Source organism: Tympanuchus pallidicinctus, unplaced genomic scaffold (assembly GCF_026119805.1).
Source record: "Tympanuchus pallidicinctus isolate F22 unplaced genomic scaffold, pur_lepc_1.0 scaffold3, whole genome shotgun sequence".
Classification (NCBI taxonomy): Eukaryota; Metazoa; Chordata; class Aves; order Galliformes; family Phasianidae; genus Tympanuchus; species Tympanuchus pallidicinctus.
The window spans coordinates 8,013,933-8,039,725 of NW_026294747.1; the positions used below are offsets into that span (position 1 = coordinate 8,013,933).

A 25,793-nucleotide genomic window follows, 5' to 3' on the forward strand; every position below is an offset into this window, starting at 1 on the left:
CACACTTCAAGAAGAAAGAAAAAATAGAATGGATGCAAGCACTGGAATTCTAAGAGGACTACAGTGATAACGCTCATGGAAAGACTGAACGGATTAGACTTCCTATAGCATAGACAAGAAAGAATAAGAGAACACAAGACTTGACTCCTCACATTCAGGAAATGAAGAATGTCCTCCTTAGACAGCAAAGAATGTGTTTCAAGTGGGGAATCTAGGAGGGAGGTGGAGGAAGATATTTAAGATTTAGCAAGAATGGAAACTAATAGAAAGAATAGCGGTGTATGAAATGAAACAACCCAGCAACATTCTGACTACCTATAGTCAGACCAATACAAGTTTTGCAGAGCAAGCAGACCAGACAAATTTCTGTCACAAATTTTGCAGGAATAGCTGATCCTAACGTAGACCAGGGAAACAAACCCATCAAGAAAATCCCATTTCTCAGATCTGGGAGAGTTTTCCTATCAGAACGGCATCTTAATTTATCAATTAGAATATTTTTTTTCTGATCTCACATATTCCTTCCTACATCTCTTCAATCCTAGGCAATCCTTTCTTGCTACAGCGTACATTAGAGGGATTCAAGCCTGTTATTAGCTTAATTTCTGTAATGACTGGCATTCCACACAGAAACATGAGTGTTTGTGCAAAAGAATCACACATGGAAAGTTATACTGTTGCTTCACTAAGCCTATTAAAAAAGAAACAACTAGTTTAATTACACCCAGATTTGACTGTGGCATGGGTATTGCAATATTTCATGCACTTAAATTCAGTATAATTTAAGTCAAGTCATGTTGAAATACGGGAAGTATGACTCACTGTACTGCAGCACTAAGCAGCATAAGCTATTAATCTAGGAGCTAGAGAGCTGAGAAAATTTAAGAGACCTAAGGTTCATTCAGTGGGTGTGCACATTTGGCATCACTATTACTGAACCCAGGATATTAACATGCCCCTCCCCAGTCATCAATATTCTGGATGCAATTCAGTTTTTGCAGCCCTTTCACTGTAATTCTGTGCACATATACTCCATGTCAGGGTATACATAATAGAGAGTATAACTCTTCTGGAGATTCCAAGGCAAATTTTTAAAATGCAGACAATTATAACCCTTAGGGTCCCAGAATACTTTTTTCTTTTTTTTTTTTTAAAAAAAAAAAAAAATCTATGTTGATAGTAAAATATCCACTAATTTTTATAAGAACCACATTAGAAAGACTTTACTGAACAGAATCATAGAATCACTTATTTTACTGAGGACTGAATCAAGTTCTGCAAGAACTTATACATAAGCCGAACATCTAACTTCTGTAGTGATTCCACTGCAGCAAATATGACCACTTAATGTATACAGATGTATATGAGTGCAGTGAATTGCAGGATTGCATATGCTTCTTGTAGCACATACAGGACATAGCAACTATTATGGCAAGACTGAAAAACTATGTATGTACAAGAATTTATCCTAAGCCTTTGCCACACATTACTTGAAACACTGTTCAGCATATTTTCTGTAAGTCAAGAATAAACTAACATTTCCAGCAATTAATTTAGAAAATGTGAGCATTTATGAGCACAAAGAACGCTTAAAAAAACATGAATCAATAATGGCTGTGATTTCAGATAAAATGACAGAGGACTGAAAAGCTGAATCTAGCCTGAAAAAAGCTTTTCATGATGAGAAGTTCCTTCAAACATTCAGGAGAAATTGTTTTTGTTTTCATGAGATTGAAGATTGTTTATTTCGCTCAGTTCAGAACACCAAGTAGCTGACTACATGGAGCTGCAAGATTAAAAACAAGAACAAAAAACAACAAACAAACAAAACCAGTGTTTACAACGTATTCTTAGCCAGTGACATTACTTTTGTGATACTACATCTATATAAGTGTTATAAATCTTCGGACCAAGGCAGAGTATTTCAAGATTTGCATTCAAATATAATGATTACTATTTATCATATTCTTTCTGATCTGCTTCAACCAGAATGACACCCAAGAAGCACGGAATGTGATTCCAAAGTTACACTCAAAAGGACAGCAATGTGTATCTGTGCCACTGTCACAGCCTTCAGAACCTGGAAGGCAGTACTGACAAGATGATAATTTTTCCAGAGTTTTGCTTTTGTCAGTAGCAGAATGCAACTCCCATTGATAACCATAAGATCTCTCTATTCAACTACAAGGTGTCATAAGGATAGATGCCTACATAGATGCTACAGAGAACATTCATCTGGGATGAATGATATTTTGACTCTTGAGCAACACAACAAGGTTTTGTCTTACGAAAAAGTCAGGTCCTAATCACAGTTGGAGTTAAATATATAACATGAACACAGTGCACAGGGCTATAGTTGCATTAAAAGCACACACTATTTCATCATTGACTAAATATTTGTAGTCAGTACCACAAAGTGAAATTTTTCTTCTGCTGTCAAACTGACCAGTAAACGGTCAAACTGAAAATAAAATCCCGCCTTCTTTTGCCTTCCTTCTCTGAGTCGAAAAAAAAATCATAAATGAAATACTAGAGTGGCTAATAACTTGGATATATCAACCAACTTTCATATAGAGAACAGAAGAAAGACACCTTATTCCCTTACAGCTCATAAAGATATTGTAAAAGACTGAGTTAAAGTGTAATTGTGATATTTTTGTCTTTTGATTCTCTGAAGGTGCATACAATAGATAGCACTGCTGAAGTTTTGTAAAGATACTAAAAATGTGGATAGAGATACTTAAGGATTTCCTTCATACCGCATCTTGCAAAGAACGGACTTCAGCTATTAGTTACAGTATCTTTCAAGCTATAAGCACTTGTAAAGGAAAAGAAAGCACATACTGATTATTCATTCTAAGCATATAATATGTCAAATAACCACACTGGTAGAAAAAAATTCATGCACCAAGCACCAGGTTGAAACTGAGAATATGTATATGAGCATATTTACTACTTCAGACGGATGCACAAAGATAAGCTATAATGGAATGCTCTGTCACATACTAAAACTGTGTTTGAAATACAGTACAATTTTTTCCATTGTTACCTTGTCCAACCTGAACATTTTATACCATAACAACAATAATCATTCAACTTTAATATCAATCTCTGCAAGAAAAAGGAAGAAATCACTTCACTGAAATCAACTCAAATTGTGCCAAGTAACATACAAAAGCAATTGCGTTCTCAATTCCACTTGAGAAGATGACAATGAAAGCTGTGTTCTGTGTAGTTATTTGTATATTGTGGTGACTGTGGAAGGAAATGGTCTGTTTCATTGGAGAATAGCAAGACCCATGTAGAGTATTTTTTCCTCTGATATTTATAAATCTACCACGTTTTTGTTACATAAAAGATCTCTGGCCATCATCAACGCAACAAAAATCGCACAGCAAACAAATCTTTATACTTGTAAGCTAATAGCAAACCTCTCACTCATTTCAACAGGGACAGAATTTGTCCACTAGTAAGCTGCAACAAACAAAATCAACATGTAATCCAGAAAATTCTTAGCCTGTTGCCAAGCACTACTTAGCAGCAGTACAGACCAGTAAAGCTTTGACAGCAGGTTGCTGATGGTGTACAGTGAGTTAGAGCAGCTCTCTACTCCTTTTAACACAGTATCAGTACAGGTGGCCCATCCCTAAAGACAGGATGTCAACTGACAGCATGTCAGCAACTTGACAGTAACAGTTTACATGCAATATTCTAGGACAACAGAAAACATAGAAAATGGTTAAATCCCAGCAACAGTTATGCTACATTTAATCACAGGTCAGAGCATATATGTACATAGCAGTCATGGACTAATTGACACAGTATGCATTTACCTGTTGTATTGAAAGCCAATGTGCATTCACATGCATGTGAACTATCTAGTCTTAAATCTTGAAGGAAACATTTAGAGAAAGTTATTCTCAGTCCATTTCCTTCCAGTCTCAAAGTCAGTACCTGCTCTGTATTCAGTAATGCTGGTATGTAGAGCATTTGAAAGAAAATAAGCAAGAATCTTACTTATAGTGATGTTTTGCCTTTGTTTGGATGTATTTATGTGATTTTCAAGGCATACTCTATGTTTGAGTACATTACATTGCCAATTCAAGCATATAGGAAAGGACTCAAATATGGAAATATTTGGAAATGGAAAATATGGAAAGCTTTTTAGCTCTCTCTCTCACGTCTCCAACCTCATACAGTAAACAAACACACAAAATAAAAATTCTATTATTGAAATTAATCTGCAAGCTTGTTAGACTGACTCTTCCAGAATTCTTTGAGAAGCAGCAGTGTTAGACATTTCACACTCAGGGTTAATAAGTATTTATCATGTACGTTCAGAATGTAAACTAATGAAATGTCTGTATTGGTTCTCCAGATATCATAGGGTGTTTTCTCTGTTGAAGAAATGAAATGCAGTAGAGCTGAACGCCTGATGGTTGATTAGGCTCAAAATTTGCTATTCATGGAGAAAAAATATAATCAGAAAGAAAGTAGAAACAAATTAATTTTACCTGTAAGACCATTAAGATTCTACTGATAAAGCAGTAAAACGTTAGAAATATTATTACCATAATTAAACTGTAATTGCAAAGTTTGATATTATTTTAAATTATTTCCAGATATCCCACGATTGCAATGGAGGATGTTACTTTCACAAACTTTGACACCACCTATTTTCATTAATTATTCAAGAACAAGCTTCATCAGGCTTTCTGGAATGTTTACAGCAGTGTACATGCCTTTGTCACTTTCTGAATATCCTGAAAAAGAAAAAAAATAAGGAAAAAAGCAACCAAACTCTTTGGTTGTTTGGTTGGTTGTTTTTTTTTTGTTTGTTTGTTTGTTTGTTTTGTTTTGTTTGTTTTGTTTTGTTTTTTTATAACAGTTACTCTTTGTGATGAATTGTTTCTGAATTTAAAATCACAAAATTTTGTAGCTAATTTCTCTTAGGTTTAGGATTAAACTTCAATTCCCAAAGCAACAAATCCAGAAGCTCTTCACAGTGAAGAATGAAATTTCCAAGGATGGGAATGGTCTTCAGCATTGGCAGGCTTTCAGCTTTTTTTTTAGTTTTGTTAGTTCTTTTTTTTTTTTTTTTAATTAAAGTAGAGCCACAATCCTTACTGCACATGGAACAAAATGAAAGATACATCTCAGTTCAAAGCAAATTAACAAGCAAAGCAAAACCAAAAAACAGCCACCAGGAAACAGAAAGGAAAGGGAAGTTATGGGCATGCAGAAAAAGAAATGGACAAGTGAAAGAGAAGGGAAAAAAACTCAACCTTAAGTGGCCTGTAAGACGTAAAGAGAAGAACTATTCCAGAAGTTCTGCACCTTCCTGGGCATTGTTTATTTGGGTACTTTGAACAAATACTGACAGATAGATATTTCACAGAATGGTTGATGATGAAAGGGGCTTCTGCAGGTCACCTCATTGCACCCCAGCTCAGAATGGTCACCCTCACCAGTTGCCCAGAACCATACCTAGATTCTTTTTAAGTATTTCCAAGGATGGAGACTTCACAAACACACTGGGCAATGTTTCAGCACTTAGCCTTCTCAAAAGACAGGCTTCCTTTCCAATAAATATGCACAAGTCTTCATTAATGGAGTGGAATCTTCCTTAAAGTATTGTCCAAATTTCTTTATCTGAATGAACAAGGGATGCTTCTTTCCAAAAGAAATATTTTTATAAGACATGAAACATTTCCTACGTAATCATATTGTTTTTCTATGAAAATTCATTTCTTAATTATGCTCTGAAGCTTTGAAGTCAGATATTAGATTGAAAAAAAAAGATGCCTCTGTGACATTTAAACACTGAATGTCCCTGAATGTTGATAGAATGATTATCAAAGTATTTTCTACTAATATTACATGAAAGAAGAAAATGGTTAAAAAGTTAAAATATTTAACATTTTCCATGAAAATTCTACTAGGAAAGATAACATTCCTGTGAAATGTTGTAATCACTTCTACAGCCAAAGAGTGCACCATCTTTGCAACACAGGTCCACGTTGTTCATTTCTAGCCTGAAATGTACTTCTTCTTCAGAAACTGCACTACTGCCTTCATGTTCTATGAATGAAAATAAATTTTTAAGTAGAGCTGCCATGTACTCAGTCAGGTTTTGCTTGTTTTCCTTATATTTTTCAGAGTTGTGAAGTCATTATCCTTTGAGTCCTATTTAACGGTTGGACTGGATGATCTTTTAGGTCTTTTCCAACATTGGTGATTCTATGATTCTAATCTCTCATTATTTTCAACATACCAGAAACAGGCCAGTTCACTAGATCTAGTCTCTTTACATACAGTTTTCATGAAGAACATCTACAGAGGCTTAACACTATCCTACAGCCTATGGAAATTTTTGCATACTACTATGATTCTATGTGGGGTGGTCCTTGGCGCTATGTTTGTCTCACATCCCTACTGTTGGGAGAATATTTCAGTCCTTGTTCCTATTATATCTTAAATTAGTACACTGAATATATCTTTATTTAGAATCCAAAACATTAAGTGAAAAGATCTATTAATATTTACAGAAACCACAGCATTGCAGGCAATTGCTGAAAATTAAATACACTCATTCTATTACTATTACAAGAGCAGTTATGCCACACAATAATATGTCCAGCAAAAATGGCAGACAAATGCAAGGAACCTTCCTTAATGAAAGCACTGTTGAAAATGCTGCATTTGAACAAAAAATAATAAATTTAAAAATTGAAGCAGGCTCCTAAGAAAGATCTTCTTCAGGCAGTTCTGCAAATTACTGTTGCTGTTTAGGGAACTGCAATGTACATGTTAAACTAAGTGTGGTACTTCAAGACACTCAAGTTCAAATGAGGCTGTGGGTTCTTTCCCTCCTTTCTCCTTTACCTACCAGCATGTTTAATCTGAGGGCAATATTATGTTTTTGTTAAATGGCTAGGGGTTGGCATATATTAGTGGGATTCAGGAAACAAATGAATCCTTACTGAATGCTTTGGATGTAAACAAGTGTATGAATTCATTTCTTACTGTCATTTGTCTAAAAAAATAGAGAAAAAGTGTGGAAACCCTGGAGGTCTCCATGCAGTAATCTCTATAAAAGAAAATAATAAATCTCTGGCTGATATTAATAGGCCTGATCATCAACTCTGTTACACCAGTTTCATGCAATTTCACACAAGTAATGACTCCACACCACAAATATGTTGATTTTAACTTTAGATTTACAAAACTGCTAAAACACCTTGACCAGACTGCAAATTCATGATATATTACTTCAGTACAGTGTTAGAAATAGGTGTTACATTGATTACCCACAAAATCCATCAGCAAACAGATACTTGGCTACACTGCTGTCACTGACAATAGCTAAGCATGTATTTAAGGTTTAATTACTTAACATTCATAATATGACCTGCCTTTCAAAAAATACAGTCATAAGCACAGGCCCAAATACCATTCATCTGAGATCTTAAAAAGTAGACCCTTTTCTACCCATATCTTTGGTTTGCACATGGCCTTCCTTCACTGTCAAGGACAAACTGAGCAACTCAGTGTGTGTTGATACAGCAAGACTTATATCCACAGAGGTGGGGAGAAAATTCACCAACCATTAAAACCAAGTCTGGTTCTGGGTGAGACAAAGCAAGAGCCTGCCTGGTGCTATGGAGAGCTGAGAGCAACACACACCATAGACCGCTGCTGCTAAGTCCTCTCCTCCAGAGTCCTAGATCATCCCCTTCTTTCTTTTGCTTTGAAAAGAAAAAGCAAGGCTGGGTGTGACAGGAGTTCAGGGAGGGGGCCTGAATGGAAAGACTTCCACCAGAAAAAGCTACCCCTCCCATTCCATGCCTTAGCACTAGCATGAATATGTCAGGTCCCATTTTTCCCCTTGTCCCTCTGCTTCCCTCAGGATAGCTAGAGAAAGAAATAAATTTAAAAAGCCTTGGGCTACCTTAGAGCAATCCCTCTTGAAGCATGGAGTTCAAATCCCCACTGCACTACATTCTGGCTATCTCCTCCCACACTCAAGTGGAAAGTCTCAGCCTGCTGCAAAATAAGATATATTTTAACATCTTGAAAGTATCCACAGCATATTAAAAATATTTCTCTGCTGTAATTTACCATAAGTAAATTATTTAATTTCATTTATCTCATTGCTTTTTTTTTAAAAAAAAAAACTTAAAACTGAAGCAAATTACAGGTTGGAACACCCTAATCATTACAAACACACATTCAATCATTTAAGCTAAAGATTTTATTTGCACAAATTTTTTAAGATTAAATATTTGCATGTTTCTTATTTCAGAATTAATGCATAACCTCAAATACATGCGTTTTTGGAAGGGAAAGAAATGTTGGTTTCCTCCTCTCAGTCTCCCAGTGCTCCTGAAATTTTCGTAAGGAATAAGGTTCCCAGTGACAATCGAGTACATCATAAAAAGCTTTAGTACTTTTCCTCACTATTTCTCACCTGCTTCTCAAATTCATAGCAACTGCCAAGAATTATTTCACCACATGCAAAATCCACTTATGTGGCAGACACCACCTTACTTTACTGCACCACTTATCTGCTTACCTGCTTCCAAAGAAAGGTTTGTTTAATCTAATCCTCTTATCTTCGAATCATGAAAGAATATCAAGCCCCAAGTCAGTCAGCTGGAAAACTGGAATAATTTATATTTGGAAATGCTTCTCTGCCTACATCATTTTCTCCTCAGAGCCCATGGAAAGACACTGGCATTTCTACCAAGTTATGTGCAAACAAACTTAAATCACATTCTCTCTCTGTCTAGCAAATAGGTAGCCTTCTACGCTTTCCTAGGGTAGAAAACAGATTTTGTAACAAAGTATCTTATATTTCATAAAATATCAGTGAATGTTTTCGCTAAAAGGGGGGTGAGGATACCAACTGAAACACCATTTGTTAAATAAACTTATTTTCATTCAATATGTCATCTTCTCAGCATAGGTGTTATATAGAAGTTCACAATATTCAAAGTTGAAAACTAGCTGAAATCAACTGGGAAATATGATTAAGCAGTTATACAATATTTTTGCATAAAATTAGAAATATGATAATGCCACAATACGTTTATATAACCAAGAGTATTAAAACTGCATTTAACATTTTCCAGATATCTGTCATCCTAGATAAACGTTTTCCTTGATGTTACAATTCACAGAGGCGCCAGAGAAGATTAGGTTCTCAATTTGTTCCAAGCGCACAGTGAAATAAAGTCTTTCTCTAAGGAAATTATGGTCTGTAGAAGAGAGGGCAGGATACAGGTCAGGACCATTACCAGCCCCACTTACATATAATTAATGGGAAGACATGTACTATCAAATCAAGAGAGAGTGAGTAACAAAACACCACATCTTGAAACATTGACACCAGAGTCTGGAGTACAGATTACAAAACCTAGATTTCCCTGTGCCTGAGCACTCACTTCTTCCATTGTATTTCAGTTCCCTCCTCATGAGTTGCACTGAGACAGCTGTTTCTGAAGCCACACTGTAAGTCACACAATAGAAATGTTCTAAACTAAATATAACCTTGTTTCTGTTTGGAAAAGGTCAGAAAGGTGGAGCTTTAATGGTAGAGAAAGAAGAGGAAAGAAAGTAGGAGAGACAACTTCAAGATTTGACTGGAAATGTTCCCCACCTAAATCTTAACTGGATAATTCATAGCTGGCATTTCTCTGAAATTTAGTGGTTAGCTCTCCAGCCCTGGGCCATTCTATAAAACAGAGGAATGATAACTAAATCAAGTGATCATCTCTTCACTGTTCTGAAGAGCCTGATCTTGTTTGACACAACATCATTGGATGTCCTTGAACAAGTATCAACTAACCCAATCACATTTTCAGTATCCTTTCTGATGGCAATATCCTTTTCATACCTCTGATTGTAAAAACTGTACTAATATCACAATTAAAATGTGGAACATGCTTGAGATACATGCGTATTTTAGGCCAACAAATTGTTCTGCAGATCTCAGAGCAGATCTGAAATGACACAGAAGTTTTGGGTGCTGATCAACAAGAAGAGCAGGTCTTGACAAAGTTCTAAAAGTGAGAAATGGAAACACAGAAGATAGTTTGAAAATGTAATATCAGCAAAAGTATCACTGGGAAGGGAAAACTTATGTTCTTAAATCAAAAGAATAAACGCAGAAGAATTCTTCAGCTATGAACATACAGCAAAATTTTTAACTGTAACTCCAGTCTCATAAAACTCCCTCTCTAACATGGTGATGATTTCATAGCCTCTTGCTTCACTGGATTTAAGATTCCCTTGGTTGTAAAGATTTCTCTAAGCTGCTTCCCCTTATGAACAGCTTGCAGTGGAATAATTACTTTTCTTTGTTTTCCTAGTGAAAGGGTCTGCAAATGAATTTTTCATCCTTCTCCCTTCCTCTTCCAATTCAAATTTGAAATAAGCAAGTCAGACTATCACTGAACATGTGTATATCTTACACCTCAAGTTGCTTTCTAACAAGGTAATATGTATAAAGCATTAGATGTGCATTAGGATCTAAATCTGCAAGAATAGCACACAAATACATTGGATGGATTCATGAAGCTTCTAATCTATATACTCAGGAAAACAAAAAATAAACAGAAATAAAACAATTCTACAGAAGAGGAAATTTAAGGGGATGGAAAGGATTTCCTCCCTCAAATCACAGGAAGTAGTTACAGGACTTGTTCTATGGGAATCCCAAGCAACAGAACATTAGAACATATTCTAAATATTGAGATATTTTTACAGATCAGTTTTTGCTAGGTGTGCTCCATACTCATTATAAAGCAAGCTACCATTATATCCCCTAGGAAAGTAAGGGGTCTCAAAGGAAGCTAGGACTCAAACTATTAAAACATTTCACAGATTTAAAGCAATTTCTTAAATGGCACCTTGGAACAAAGCTCACAGTTAGAATATGTTACCTCAAGAGTAAGTACCTATGGCTGTCAGTTGCATTCCACTGAACTTTGTGACAGCAGCCTGGAGAGTTCTTAAAAATCTGTTAATGAAATGCATGTTTTCAAGCTAAACAGCCACGACAAAAAAAGTGCTTGCAGGTATTTTCAATATACATGACATCTTTCTCCACAGATAGGTCTTTTTATACTAAAAAAAAAAATAAAATTAAAATGCTGTCTATTACTGAACGATTTTTTCATCAGATAAATTCTTATTTTTAAGAAACTGTAAAACTTAAATTTCTATGTTGCTAAGCAAAGGATTTTTATGGACTGCAATGCATCAATGGATCCCCATTCTCTATAACTGAGCATTAATTTATAGAAATCAAATATAAAAACCACACTCTGTCCTACTGTCCACTGACACTAAATCTCACTGTGATTTTTGCCAAGTCATTCTCCCTTTTCCTCTTTCAAGGAAGGATCAGAACTTCCTACTGGTGAAATGAGATGATCATAAAAATGCCACATGACAGAGAACTGATGAGATTTAACATAGCATTTGGAAAGCCATTTGTAGTTTGCAAATACCAGTAAAAACTACGTTCAATTATTTTCCTATACAGAACGTGAAACAGTGACATACTGTATTCAAGCAACAGAAATATGAGGCCACAGCTGTGAGCACCCACTGTTTTGAAAATATTGTATACCATAAATACTTGACACTGCATCTTTATGACCTACTTTATTTCACCTGCTATTCAGAATGTTTCTTTGAAAAAAGAGCATGTGTATGTAGCTTGTAGTTAGTGTGTTACATTAGAATTTAGAGCTCTGAGCACCAAGCTGCTTTTTGATACACAATGAAAGGTCTTTAGTTCTGTTTGAACTGAAGCAGGAAAACTGAAGATTTCACTGGGATTATTTCTTTGCCTCTTCTTTGAAGTTATAAAGTAATTGCAAAACTTGCTTCTATCTGATTTCAAAAATTCTCATTCCTTTCTGAAGCCTACACACATTTCTTCTATGAGAATATTTCACTTGAAATATCTCTGTCAGTAAATACCAGTCCCTCTCTCACCAGAGACTTTCTATACTAATAACATTTTTTTTTTGGCCACTATTAATTAGGGAAACTATCAAACTACACCAGCTGTTGCATTAAAAAGCTTACAGCTCACTGAAATACATATCCTTTTCAGGGTATCCATGCCTGATCTGGACTCAGCATTAGAAAGGCATGCCTTCCAAACTCTCTTAAGGACACAGACACCTCTGCATCCCCTTTTGCCAGGTGGAAAGCAGGTAGGTCAGTACTGGTAACATATCTACCAATACACTTCAGGTATTTTTCTTAATACTTGGAGCTGTACAGCCTGAAGTCTGCTTCCAGATCAGAATGAGCAGGAGCCAAATCTGAATGTAACAATATTTACAAATTGCAAACCATTTTGAGAAGCTGACTCTTGGCTGAATTTACACTGGGAAATTCAAGCATACACATTATCTTGTTGGCACAGAAATAGCCCTATGTTGAGATACTGAGATTTTTTATTCATGAGGAGTGCCTTAATCCATGAGAAGATGACTATGCTGTGTTTCGGATTAGTTTAAAAAGATGGTCAGGAGCACATTTCTTGTACATAGATAACTTATGAAATATTTATAAATACGAAATTCCACAACAAGAAGATTATCTTCTTCTCTTTTCATGTAGCATCAACGTCAGAGGAGTAAGTTAAAATCCTGTTACTTAATTGCCTAAAATAAAATTCTGTTCTCATATTTCCTGGTTATGAAAAATCTGACTAATAATCCAGATAGAAACCCACATTCCTGCTAATGTATTCAGAAGATTCAAGGCTGTCACACAGCTAGGCATTTCTCAAAAGGCTGCTCAATTTTGACATTTCAAATCTTCTAGAAACAGAAATGTAAGTCTTCACATTACTATCATTTTAGTTTTAGCCTAGGGTTCTGAAAGGTGTAGCACATTTAGTTGCGGAAGAGTGTTTCACACACTTTCCTTCATTTTCCTAATGAACAGCCTCAATTAAATGTCTTTTACTGACAAGCCCCGGCGGTCAACCCCATTCTCTATTAATAATTTTGCTGCAGTTTCTGCAGTGTCATTAGATACCATTAATTGTCCAATTTATAGCAGTAGGTTCTCTAAAACACTGCGAACCTAGCAGGTACCTAATTATTAATCCAAAGCTAAATCCTACTGTTAAAATTCATCAAAACATTTATTCCACTGTAAATATTTGCTGTGGACAGTAATCAAGCTGCTGATCTTTAGTTCTTCATCCCACTATCAATTGTTTTGGCCCACTAAGACAAAGTGCTGCTATTTAAAGGCAAAAGGAGCCTATTAACCGTATGCAGGAAACAACTTTTTAAAGCATGTGTTCACATCAGTACTCTGCACCCAAGGATTATTTATATCAGTTGAGGAAAAAAAAACAAAAACCAACAACCAGAAGAGGAGGTTTCTGTGACCAATTAGAACTAACTAGCACTACTCAAATAGTGAATAAGTAATATTTACTACGCATTAAAAAGCTTGCAAACCAGAATTTATTCCTAGACCTCGGTAATTATTATTGAAAGACTGCTGATTTCAAGAGAATACTGGACTCCTGTACAAACTAGAAAACAGAAAAAATGATGTTGAATTACTTAGCTATGGGATAAGAGATGAATTATTTACTAAGCTTGATTCATGTGCAGAATTCCTCATAGCGAAGCTTGCAAATCAGGTAATGCCACACAATCATGTGATTCCTGATTTCATATGCAATTACTTCAATACCTGTACTTATAATATTTAAAATTACAAATTTGATATGTGTATTTACATATTTTATACAAATACTTAATACATTCTTAGAGTCCACATAGATACTTAATATTCTAATACCTAATTTTTATACTTCAGTAATAACATATGACACAAAGATAAGGCCATACGCCAATTACATTTGTTTTTAGCTGATTGCAGAATAGCATTGCAACTGTTTTTTTTCCTCTCATTTGTAAGGCATAGATGATAAAGTATTAAAAATGAGTTATTTTTTGCTAATGCTAGACAATATGATGGCTGCTCCAAAAGTAACACCTCCTAGTTTGCCCATAAAGTCAGAGGCAAATGTTGGTGAGATGGCAGTAAAGGCTGAACCTTCCCACCATTACATTTTGCTGCCATGTGACAGATGGTGGCAGAGGGGCAGTCTGACAGAATGGTGTCAGGCATAGAGGTGTATATGGAGCAAAAGCGTGTTACAGAATTCCTCCATGCGGAAAAAAACCACACATATGTGCATGTTAGCATGTGAGGCAGTGGGTGGTGCATTACAGCAGCAGTGACATGAAATATAAGACATCTTCCAGACAGCCATACACAGCTGCCACATCACAAACTGAAGACCATCTCTACAATCAATGAATGTACACATGTTATAAGTATGAAATATTCCAGAGAGTTTGGCTACGCAGTTATTATACCAAAACAGAATAGATAGAATGCTTACCCATATCATGGGCTCGCTATGAAACTCCAGAGAGGGGATCTCCAGAAGAGATCCTTCCCCACAGGCAGTCAGCTCTTTAATGGGTCAAGGAGAGGTGCAACCTGGCTCCAACCCTTCCTGCAGCACAGGTGAATTACCTTCACCTGTGCTCCTGTGGCTGACTCAGTGCTCGCTTCAGGTGATCAATCAGAGCTTCAGGCCATGATTCAGCAGTTCCCATACAGCATCTCAATCAGCTCATCCACAAGAATCAGAGAATTACAATCAAGGAACTGTGTACAGACCTGAATATGGGATTCAACACATTGAAAACAATGATAGTAATGTTGAAATATCATAGAATTCTTTGAGTTTGACACTTGAAGGTCATCTAGTTCAACTCCTCTGCAATGAACAGGGACATCTACAGCTTGATCAAGTTGCTGATCCCATCCAGCCTGAACTTGAATGCCTCCAAAGACAGGGCATCTACCAGATCTCTGAGCAAACTTTTCCAGTGCCTAACCACTCTTACTGTAAGAAATTCTTCCTTATATCCAATCATAATATCCCCTCTTTCAGTCTGAAACCATTTCCCCTTGTCCTGTCACAGCAGACACTACTGAAGAGTCTGCCCTGCTCTAGACACTGAAAGTTGCTATCAGATTTTCCTATTGCCTTCTCATCTCTAGGTTGAACAACTCCAGCTCTCTCAGACTGTCTTCACAATTATGAATTGTAAAAAATACCACAAAGTTTGGGCCAGGTAAGTCACACAGAAACCGAAAAAACATCATATGCAATTTTGTCAGCACGTATTGAACCAACTAGATGCTAAAGGTGAGAAGTTGCTTAGATTGCATCATTACTAATGAGAGGATGTGGTACTACCCCTATCAACCAGAGTCAAAAGAGCAATCCAAAGAATGGTAACATGAATTCCACGTTGAATAAATAGTTCAAGACACAGCCCTCAAAGGGTAAAGCAAAGTTCACTGTTTTTTGGGATAGAAAAGGGGTGGTGCTTCTGGATTTCCTGCAACTCAGGCAAAACATCAATTCTGATCAGTATATCACAACACTGGCTAAACTGAAGGCTCAAATTTCTGGAGTCAGGCCAGAGAAGAAGAGCATCTCTCTCGTGCAACATGATAACACCAGGACCCATACCAGCTTGAAGACTGTGGAACATACTGTCAGTGTTGGCTGGACTGTCCTACCACACTCACCATATAGTCCTGATTTGATACCTTCTGACTTCCACCCCCTTTGGGCCGATGAAAGATGGGCTACATGGTAACATTTTCCTAGAAATGATGTTGTCATAGCAGCTGTGAAACAGTAGGTCACCTTCACTGGTGCAGATTTATATGAGCATGGCATGCAGGTTGTTGTTCATTGCTGGTGAAAATGCATAGATAATAGTGGTGACTATGCTGAAAAAAAAATATTTCATAACGGAAAATTTGATCAAATAGCATTATTGTGCTTTGTTGTAGTTTCCTTGGAAATTAATAGGAGGCATTACTTTAAGAGTAACCTACATATATTTCAATATTCATTTGAGAGAGGATAAGAACAATGCAATAATGCATTGTTTTTTAATTAAGTTCTAACAGCAGCTACCTTGTTGCCCATATATATTCAATTGTTTACTAGCAAAATTATCTTCTGAAACATTTTTTTCTTCTCAATGTAGGAATGAACTTAAGAAAACTGTATTCAAAATTCAGAATTTCTGCAGATGGTTATTCACAGTCTCTTCTTGTTTGCTGTTTCTATGACTACTGGAGCAGCACTAATTTCTTCAAATTGAATGGAAATAGAATCTAATTTGTACATTTGAACAAGAACATGCGTGATCTTCACTGAAAGCTGTGCCAGAAAGAGCATATATACGTATCTATGTGTGCTCCCTTTCTCACTTTCTCTCCATATTTCACTGCAAAACTCTGGCATACGTATTCATTTCCAAAGATTTAACAAAACAGAACAAAGTACAATCAATTTTAACTACACATTTCATATGAAAACAAGGAAATATTAGCCAGAGAATTGTACTTTTCCAGACTTTTAGTATAAGCCATGAGATTTTTAGTGGGACAAAACAACAAAACAAAAATGATAATAAATACACTCTGTCTTTCTGGGAGGATTTTCCATGTATTGCTGTGGCTTTCAGCTTACACAGTATCCTTTAGTATCCTTTTCCCCCTGTATCACTTAAACCCATCATTTCATTTGAATTCTGTGAACATAACACAAGGAAGCACTGATATGTATGTGCAGACGTGAGATTATGACTTGCTGTATTGATTTCAATAATAATAATAATCATGTACTTGAACAATGTCTTTTCCAGCAAACCCTGTTCTTTTTCAGCAGAATATGGGGATCTCAGTCACAAGAGATCCAAACATACCAGAAAATGAGCTCCAAGTTAACACAGCCAACTAGCTTCACCTTCTTTTCAAGCCAGCTGGCTTACCTGCACAGTTTCCTTTCAGGTATTGATGAATTGACATAAAATGTGTCTGTTAAATCAACATTTTTCAAAGCTCTACTGGTCTGCTATAAACATTATGACTGGATTATTGTTGAGTACCAGAAAATAAATCAGAATTTAATTTTCTGATTTGAATCAATATATGAGTGGATTCATTATTTTTTCCTTTAGGCATTCTCCCACCCTGGTTTTTCTATGTCAGTTTACTTCTTTCCTTTGAAAAATCATCTTCTTCAACACGGTGAAGGAATTTTCTCCAGTTTTCATTCCCCTCAGCCAACATTCAATGCTAAACATCATTCGGCCACCCTTGGAGTCTGACCAGGTACTCTCATCGTTTAGACATACAAAAAAATCTTCTCTGACTTACAGTGATCACTGAAAGATATTTTCTTCCTTAACTTCTAAACCACCAATTTGATGCCTAAGTCAGGTAGCAACATGAAAATAGGCTTGCTTACCTTTCAAGTTGTCCTTAGAAGAAGAAATGTCAAAGCTAATTATCTCAAGAAGTTTGCATTCATGTTTGAAGGAACAGAACACTTTGAGTTCAATCAGTTGTTTTGAAATTACTTCTAACACAGTCCAGGGTAAACTAAAAGCAAAAAAAAAAAAAATTATTTAATTTAAGAATAAGTAAAAAAAATCACCTTAGTTAGAAAGAACAATGAAAGGTACAGTGTATACATTTTCCAAGCACTTGTATGTCTGAATAAGTTCTATCGGTAGGCTTCTCTTACGGAATCAAATTCAGTTAATATGCTAACAGATTTTTCATAGCATTCCTAATTGAAGGCATGAAATTCATTCTGCCTTACATCTTCAAACTATGTTTACAGAAAACAAATCAGGGAGCCTGAATTTTATCTGATTTTGGAAGAACTAAAATCAAGGTCTCCTGTCCTCCATTCTTTTCCTTCTCCTACCACCCTATTATTTAGCACCCAAACATCGAAGCAGGACTTACAAACCTTTTCTTTTTATCAACCTTTTTCTCTCATGTGCCACCCTCTGTTTTGGCAATGCTCACATAATGGCTGAAGTATTTTTCTCTGTCTGCTTGACGGACAGAAAACTCAGTGATTGCAGAGCTGTCTTCACTTTATTATGTCCATCCATCAGTTTTATTCAAACTAAGAGGGAAAAGCAGTATTTGACAAGAAGTGTTCCCACAAATAGTCTGATCACTTATTTTAAGAGCTCAGAGGAGAAACTCGTAGACAGTACATAACCACATTTTTAACCACAGTGTAGTTCCCTAAAACCTCTAAGCTTTTGAGTCTCAATCCAGCAAACACATGTTTATATTATAGGAATGATCATAATTTATTTTAGTTGTACATGTCAAGTATCTTTTGTTGGATTGGCAGCACACTTGCTACCTACCTTTTTCAAAATCTTTTTGTCTTGTTATTCAAACAATTCTTAAATCTGGCTATTCTTTGGAGAATAAATCAGATAAAAGATAACTACTTGCTTTAGGGAAGAGTAAAGCCATTAGGTTTGCCTGTATTACATGCAGTACATAGAGGCCACTAAATGCATTCTGGTGTAACATTTTTTTGATACAAACAAATATTTTGCTGGTACAGACTTACTTCTGGCTCAAGGCCTAAATGTAATTATGGCTCTAGGGTACAAATTGAATAGATTACTTTAAGCACTGCACTGCAATTGTAACAGAGACTGACACCAAAAGAAAGGTAGGAATCCTGACAGATGAAATACAAGACCTTCTCAGTCAATAAAAGTCTATGGTAGGCATTGCATATGGTTTAATTGTACAACAGCTAATGAATGTGGGCTGGATTTTAGGGGTTTTAGGTTGGTAATTTTTTAGAGGGAAGTTGGGTTGTGTTTTTTTTTGTTGGTTTTTTTTTTTTTAGAGGGTGGGAGGAAATGTTTGTATTTTGTTTTTTGGAAGTATGAAATCTTTTTGATGTGCACAGCTAGCCTCAGATAATGGCCAGCTAACCAACAAGTTGTTATTTTTAGGAAGCATACTGCACATAACTGGTTCAGAATATTAGAGAAATTAATGAATTGAAACACTACTGAAGATTACTGAAATTATATAATGTAATATTGTATATAAGTATTATTATACATGGCAAAATGCTGGAGACAGGAAAAGAAGATGGAGAAGTTTTCACTGCAGCTGTTGTTTATTCCTACATCCTTCCTTTTGGTCATGGATGGTTATGTGATCATGTGCAACAGAGCTGCTCTTATTTTCTTACACAGTGTTGAAAAGGAATTAACACACTGCTCTCTGATCCTAGGAGTTGTCACAGGACCTCTGATTCAGTAGCCAAGTGTCCTCTTCCCTGATCTCTCAAAATTCCAATTTCAGTTCAGTTTTTTAAAACGAACATTTATAATCAGGGGGAAAAATAGATTCAATAATTTTACCACTTATGCTCGAAGCATTAGCAAGTAACAGCTCATAACTAAAATATTCAGGTCATTGTTATTAAACTAAGTAGCATTACTCTCAGAGTGCTGGCAGTTGTGAAGTATGCAGCAAGAATTTTTTTCTACTATCACACTTAGATTTCTTACCATGATTTATGTTTTTAGAATCAGAAAAGGAAACATTTTAAATTTTGCATTCTTCAAACTCTGTCTTTAAAGAAGCTATGTATCTAGGGATGCAGCTATGTAGCATGTATCTCCTAAATATTTCCTGCAGTTCTTACTGTCAAGCTCAGTTGTAAAGCGTCTGCAATTAACTAAAAAAAGGTGGTTTTTTGTCTTACAGTCACTTATTTAAGAATCTGCAGCTCAGCTGCGCTTTTAAAATCCCCATCTGATAGTCCATAAAGATTAGACATTTATAAGAGCTTTCACGTTACATTTTTCTTCCATTTCTTGCTAATTTATATTTTTGCTTTGCGTAGAAACATTTGAAATAATGATGCTGTTGTTCAGAGTAAGGATTTAACTTCCAGAAAAGGTTGTGTGGTTGTATTCACTGAGGAAAATGCATGATACCAAAACCCAGGAAAGAATAAAGAAATTTCATTGAGATTTATCTTTCTGCACTCCAAAATATCATTGTGTCTGCAGTTCTCAGATTATTTCAGGAAGAGTGCCAGCATCATAAAATACACGAAACAATAATGAGAATCTCCCTTGGCACTGTGGTGGCACCTTAAATTATTTTTTATGAACTAGGTAGGCTTCCAAGATTTCCTCTTCAGAAATCCCAGCCAATACTCAGATTGAACAAAATCAAGCTTGGCTCAGTGGCAAGCAATTGAAGTCTTGGGAAAAGAGAATTAAGTTTCCTTCCCCTTTTCCAGAACTCTTTTGCTTAATAGCACAAACCCATAGGACCCAGATTGTTTGCTCACAGTCACACACTTTACAATAATCTGTGGGAACCATAGGAGCATTTAACTGTTCTTCTCCATTAGTCAGCATCCTAATCCCAGATTTCTCTAGCTTTTCTTCATTAACAAATTTAAATATAAACAGCTTTTTCACCTTTCCTGTCTTAGCAGCTTCAAAGTTTGAAGGACAGACAGACATTTTTTAAACTAAAATTTTGTTTTAAAAAGAGGCAGTAGTAAATACATGGCTAGAAAGCGAGAACAAAATAAGCTGGCATTTGTCCATGTCAAACATAAACAGGGAATAGTGTACACTGCATTCGTTTCTATGCTTGCCACAAGAAAGCGAAGCCAGCATTTCAATGTTTGCCTCTGCAGGATAGCAAACCACACCAAAGGAAGACTGACACATGAGGGGTGTACAAGCAGGACTCCATCACCTGCGGCATGTTCAGAATCATCAAAACCAGATAATTCCAACACATTTCCAAAATAATAATGAATGCTGCAGCAGCAACTTGAAAAGGTCTTCCTGCTGTTATGTCTGTGAATGAAACATGCTTTCTGTATTATTCTCAGACTTTGAGACAGAATTGTGCATTTCCTAAATGAGTAGAAGGCTGAAGATGTGTTTGTTCTTAAACCTACTGCAGAAATGAGGAACGGCTGAGAACAAAAAACCTACACTGGACTGGATGATCTTATAGGTCTTTTTCCAACTTTGGTGATTCTATGATTCTATAAATTAAGAGTTTCCACAAAAGCTTATATGTAGCTCCGTAGTGCCCTTGGATGTATTTATTACATATAGGATAATAAACAGAACTATAATTTCATTGCAATCTTCACCAGATAGCAAATAAGGGATGGATTAAAGTTCTTGTAAATAGTGAAAAATGTATTTGAGCTCAAATACAATTAGCTCTGAAAAAAAATAAGTTTGTTATCAGAAAAGCATGCATTAGAAAACCTTATCTGCTCCCACACACTGAGTTCAACAATAACAGTTTTGATTCTCATCCCGATATTTAAGATTTTTCTAGAGGCATCAAAAAGAAGCATAATTGTGGATTTAGGATTAACTATAAATTATAAGGAGATAAGGGAAAAAGATTTCATTTTACTATGAAATAAAGAGGAAAATTGGCACACCAACCAAGAGAAAAAATGACCTGGAAACCGAAATGAAAAAGGTATACGTAGTTTTCCTTCTTTTTTTTTTTTTTCTTTTTTTTTTTTCATTCAGTATTTCACTAGAAATGTTCTTCATTCTTCATAATTATTCAAGATATCCAGGGATCTGATGGATCCAGACAATCAACAACTCAAAACAGCGAGTTTCTAGAAACTTCTTTGCAATTGCTATTATGAGCCTGGCTGCTACATAGCTTGGGGGGAAAAAAAAATAAAAATCCTTCCACTTATTTTGTCCTTATTTTAACCTCTCCGAGGAGATAGGCCTATGTGAATCTGAGTCTCATAACTCCTTTAATAAGAAATAAGTCACTATGGGGAAAGAGGCAATATGAATTAGACAGGAACAAGGATGGGAAGAAATACAAAGCTGCTGAAAATTTGAAATTCATACTAAAAATCCCTCAGTCTGCAAAGATATTTATTGAAAGTGCACATCATATAATTTAAAAGTCAGCTCATCATTAAATCAGTGTTATGTAATGAAGCACATACTAATTTTTCTAAACCATATGGTATTGGATGCTTTGTTCACAGATTATCAAAACTGGAATATGCTTGGTTCAAGGTTTTCTCTGACATTTTCTGCAGACATTTCACAACCCATAAACATCAACTATCGAAGTGCACTTACATCACCTGTGCCACTACCAGCATTTGTACTTAGCAGTATTCCATTTTCTATCTTGCTCCAGCTCTTTCCCCTTTACTCCACATCCTCTTTCTTTGATTCTCTTTTAATTCACAAGGGAACATATGAGAAACACTATGCTATCATGTCATATTAAACAACATTTTAAGAGCTTTCCAACTAAACAATTGCTGTGGGTTAGTGCTACTTTCAAAGACTGTTAGGTTCCCAGCCATCCATCTCACCCTGTGCAGGAAATTACTGCCTTTACATCAGAGCACAGCAACATGTATGCATGCAACCTTGATGGCTAAGTTCATGGCAATACATATTAGTACCAGCTTAAATGATAATCTGAGAATGACACTGGCAGAAGTACTGGCACACAACTCACTCTTCTGGGGCAGAACTTTCTGACAGAGGACTGGGATGCACAAAAGGAACAAGTCAGAACTTCTCCTGCTAATTCATTCAAATCATTCCACCAAAGTTCCAAAACTTCCCCCAAAATACTTGGCCAGGTTTCAGAAGCAGAAAAGCCAACAACCATAGCACTCAAACAAAGCTTCTCTTTAGAACAGTTAGCTCAAACGCTGACATGCAAACACCACAGCTTGTATCAGTATGAAAGACAATTTTGACCTGTACCATTAAAGAACACTGCTCTAAGTGCTTAAATGCCACTGCCCATTCCTACTTCAGTTCCTCATTGCTTATCTTAAAGAAGCTTCCTATCTTAAAGAATTTTCCTAAAATCACTATGCCTCTGCAAAAACAAAGAGCCCCTAGCAGTCATCATTTCTTGGTGGTTAAATGTTTTATGTGTATTGTGGAGGTGGAGGGGAAGGAAAATTGATGGGAACAGCTGTCAAGATTATTCTCTTTCTCCTTTCTCTCCACAAGTTTTAGACTGCCTTCACTGCATTCCCCTCACACACTCTTTGGGGTGGGCAACACTGAGTATACTGCTTCAAAAACAAGTCATGTAGAGACCTCATGCCTGCAGGCTGGTGGATGTAGCGTGAAAGGGGAGAAAACATCTATTTCCGTAGGAGAAGAAACGATATCATGAATTTCAAGAGATGGGCTCATACCAAAATGCCTGCTCTGTCTACACAAACACCTTTGAACTTCTGCAAAGTAAAAAAAGGTATTTCAAACAGTGATCTGCTTAGCTTTCTGTATAGCTACTTCCTCTATATCCCAGTAGAAAATGCTTATCTGAACAATCTTTTTAAGATTTTCAGATTTTGTCACAGACACAGGTATAGAAAAACTACACAATTAAGATGTTTTTATTCTGCACTAAAAGGTATTAAATAAGAATTAGACCATATTCTGCAGCTGATTGATTATATATGTATTTTTCATTTTACTCTAATGAAGAGTAATAAAATAAAATAAAATAATGAAGAGTCTAAAATAGTCAAAACCAACATAATGCTGTATCAATAACAAAAGCTTTTACAATTGATTTTGTTCCCAAGATTTTGCAAAACAGACGTTTGTACAAAAGTTCCAACCTTGGGTCTGCCTCCTAGCAGTCTCATTAATATGCAGTTAAGCTGTTCATACATAAATGTACACAAATGTCCACAAAAAAAAAGAAGCAGAAAAGATGGAGATCCCTAGCTGGATATTGGAAATGCTGGTGTTCTGTCAGTATGGGAAAAGCAGCTTTGAATATAGATGAAGTACAAGAGGACACTCAGAACAGTAGAACATTTACAATCTATAATTTATCTTGATTGTATAAACCTAAATATTTATAGACATGTATTTTTCCTCCGCAGTACTAACCCAGTTTTATTGAATGAAGACATATAGTCTTCAGAGCACTTTTTAAAGTGCAGCTAAAAAATTCTGATCTTATGCTCCAATTATAATATGTCAGACTTTATACCTCAATAAAACCACAGAAAATATTAAAAATAGTAGTACTTTACTTTCTTGAAAACATGTTAATCAAATGTCTAGCCTTTATTAGCACACAGCTAACATTTTCTAATATTTTAGGGAAGTTAAAGCTATTTAAAAAGATTTGATTCCAAGTATTCAAACCTGAAATCCCAATTAATTGGAACCACAGAAACCTATACCTACAAACTCACATTTCTATCCAGTAAGCCACAAATATAACTAAAATCAGAAGATAAATCTCCCTGCCTAAAAGTCTCTTTGAAGTACTGATAAAAAAATTATAATAATGTGAACCATTTTGAGACAATTTTTACATGTATTAAAATGAAAGCATCAGGAATTCTTTTTTTTTAAATGATGTTTCATTTTATAATGAATTTGCTTGTGATATTAATAGGACATTCCTTTAATATCTTCCTCAATTGTTTGGACAAGAGGATCAAGTGTATCCTCAGTAAGCTTGCAGTTGACATCACACTGGGATGAAGTACTGACCTGTTTGACGATCAGAAGGCTAGATCTCTCTACAGAGAGATCTGGATAGGCTGGACCAGTGGGTTTAGAGGTCTTTTGCAGCCTGAATGATTCAATGATTCTACAGTCTGAGTGTCCATTCTTAACAGGAGAGCTCTATTATAAAGGAATACTGAAATGTTTTTGCTTCAGTCTTGTGGACTAAGAATGTATTTAGTAACACAGCATTATTAAAGTGGACATGGAATCTGTTTGCGCTGAAGAGGTTTTTTTCCCATGCATGTATTCACGGGCACACATGCAGGCACAAACCTTTATGTAGTAGAAGGTCCCAAGTGTCCTACTTCATCAGTTATAGCTCTAGATGCCTCTCACAGAACCATGTACAATCACAGTTATAGACATGATAACCAAATTAACACCAGCAGGAATTTCCTCTTACAACAGCACTGATTTAAAGCATGACCAACGTAGAAGTTGTGTTCATGTCATACCAGGCTATCTAGAAAACCCTTTTTATTTCTTTCTCTGTCCTGGATGTAGCTCAGCAGATAAGCAAAGCTGGAAAAGGTCTAAACCACTTGAAGAGAATAACTGCTAAAATATAGCTTCTGTCTTATGGTATACAACCACTTTTTCCCCCCTCTCCCCCCCCGTTTTATTTACTTAAACTTAGAACTTACCAGATAGTTGGTTTGAATAGATCCCAAGCCTCTGACAGGCAAAAATTATATGCCATTACTCAAGGAGGCTATAAAAATTCAAGACAGAGTTTAAAATCTGAAAGATACACCAAGTCAACTCTAATACATCTATTTCCAAATTACGGTGATTTACATGCACAGCTTCAAAGATAAAACACCACCAGCTTCCCATCTTTACTTTTGCCAACCAACTCTGACTGAGGTAAATTTACCAGCAGTGAAGCCACCAATGATGTGCTGAAGTACACAGAACAAAACATGAGGGCTGCAGTCCAGATTAAGGAATCTAAAGGGCAGCTCAGAAGTGACGCCCTAAACTGTTCAGTACCCTAAAAATCTCCAATTTCTCAATAATCCTGGCCTACTGCAGCACAGTCCACCTGCCCACAGCAAAGGAAGTAGTTCCTACCTTCTCAGGAACCAGCAGTTTTTTTTACCATTTAAGCAGATATGTTGGAAAGACTATCCTTCCCCACCTCCTTCTTCCAGAGATAGAATATGGTTTGAGGCACTCACCAGAAACAAGCTCATATCTTAAATCTCATGTCAAGGAATACTGAGGATATAGCAAGCAGAAAACTGCTCTGTT

At 36.0% G+C, this 25,793-nt stretch overlaps 1 long non-coding RNA gene across 1 annotated transcript in view; it reads right to left on the minus strand.

Moving 5' to 3' along the window:
- Positions 1-17,538, minus strand: part of LOC128086562 (uncharacterized) — a 90,052-nt gene extending 72,514 nt beyond the window's left edge. The window contains exon 1 of the long non-coding RNA XR_008209420.1: positions 17,408-17,538. This is a non-coding gene — a long non-coding RNA (uncharacterized LOC128086562). The remainder of the gene's footprint in view (positions 1-17,407) is intronic.
- Between the last annotated feature and the right edge of the window lie 8,255 nt (positions 17,539-25,793).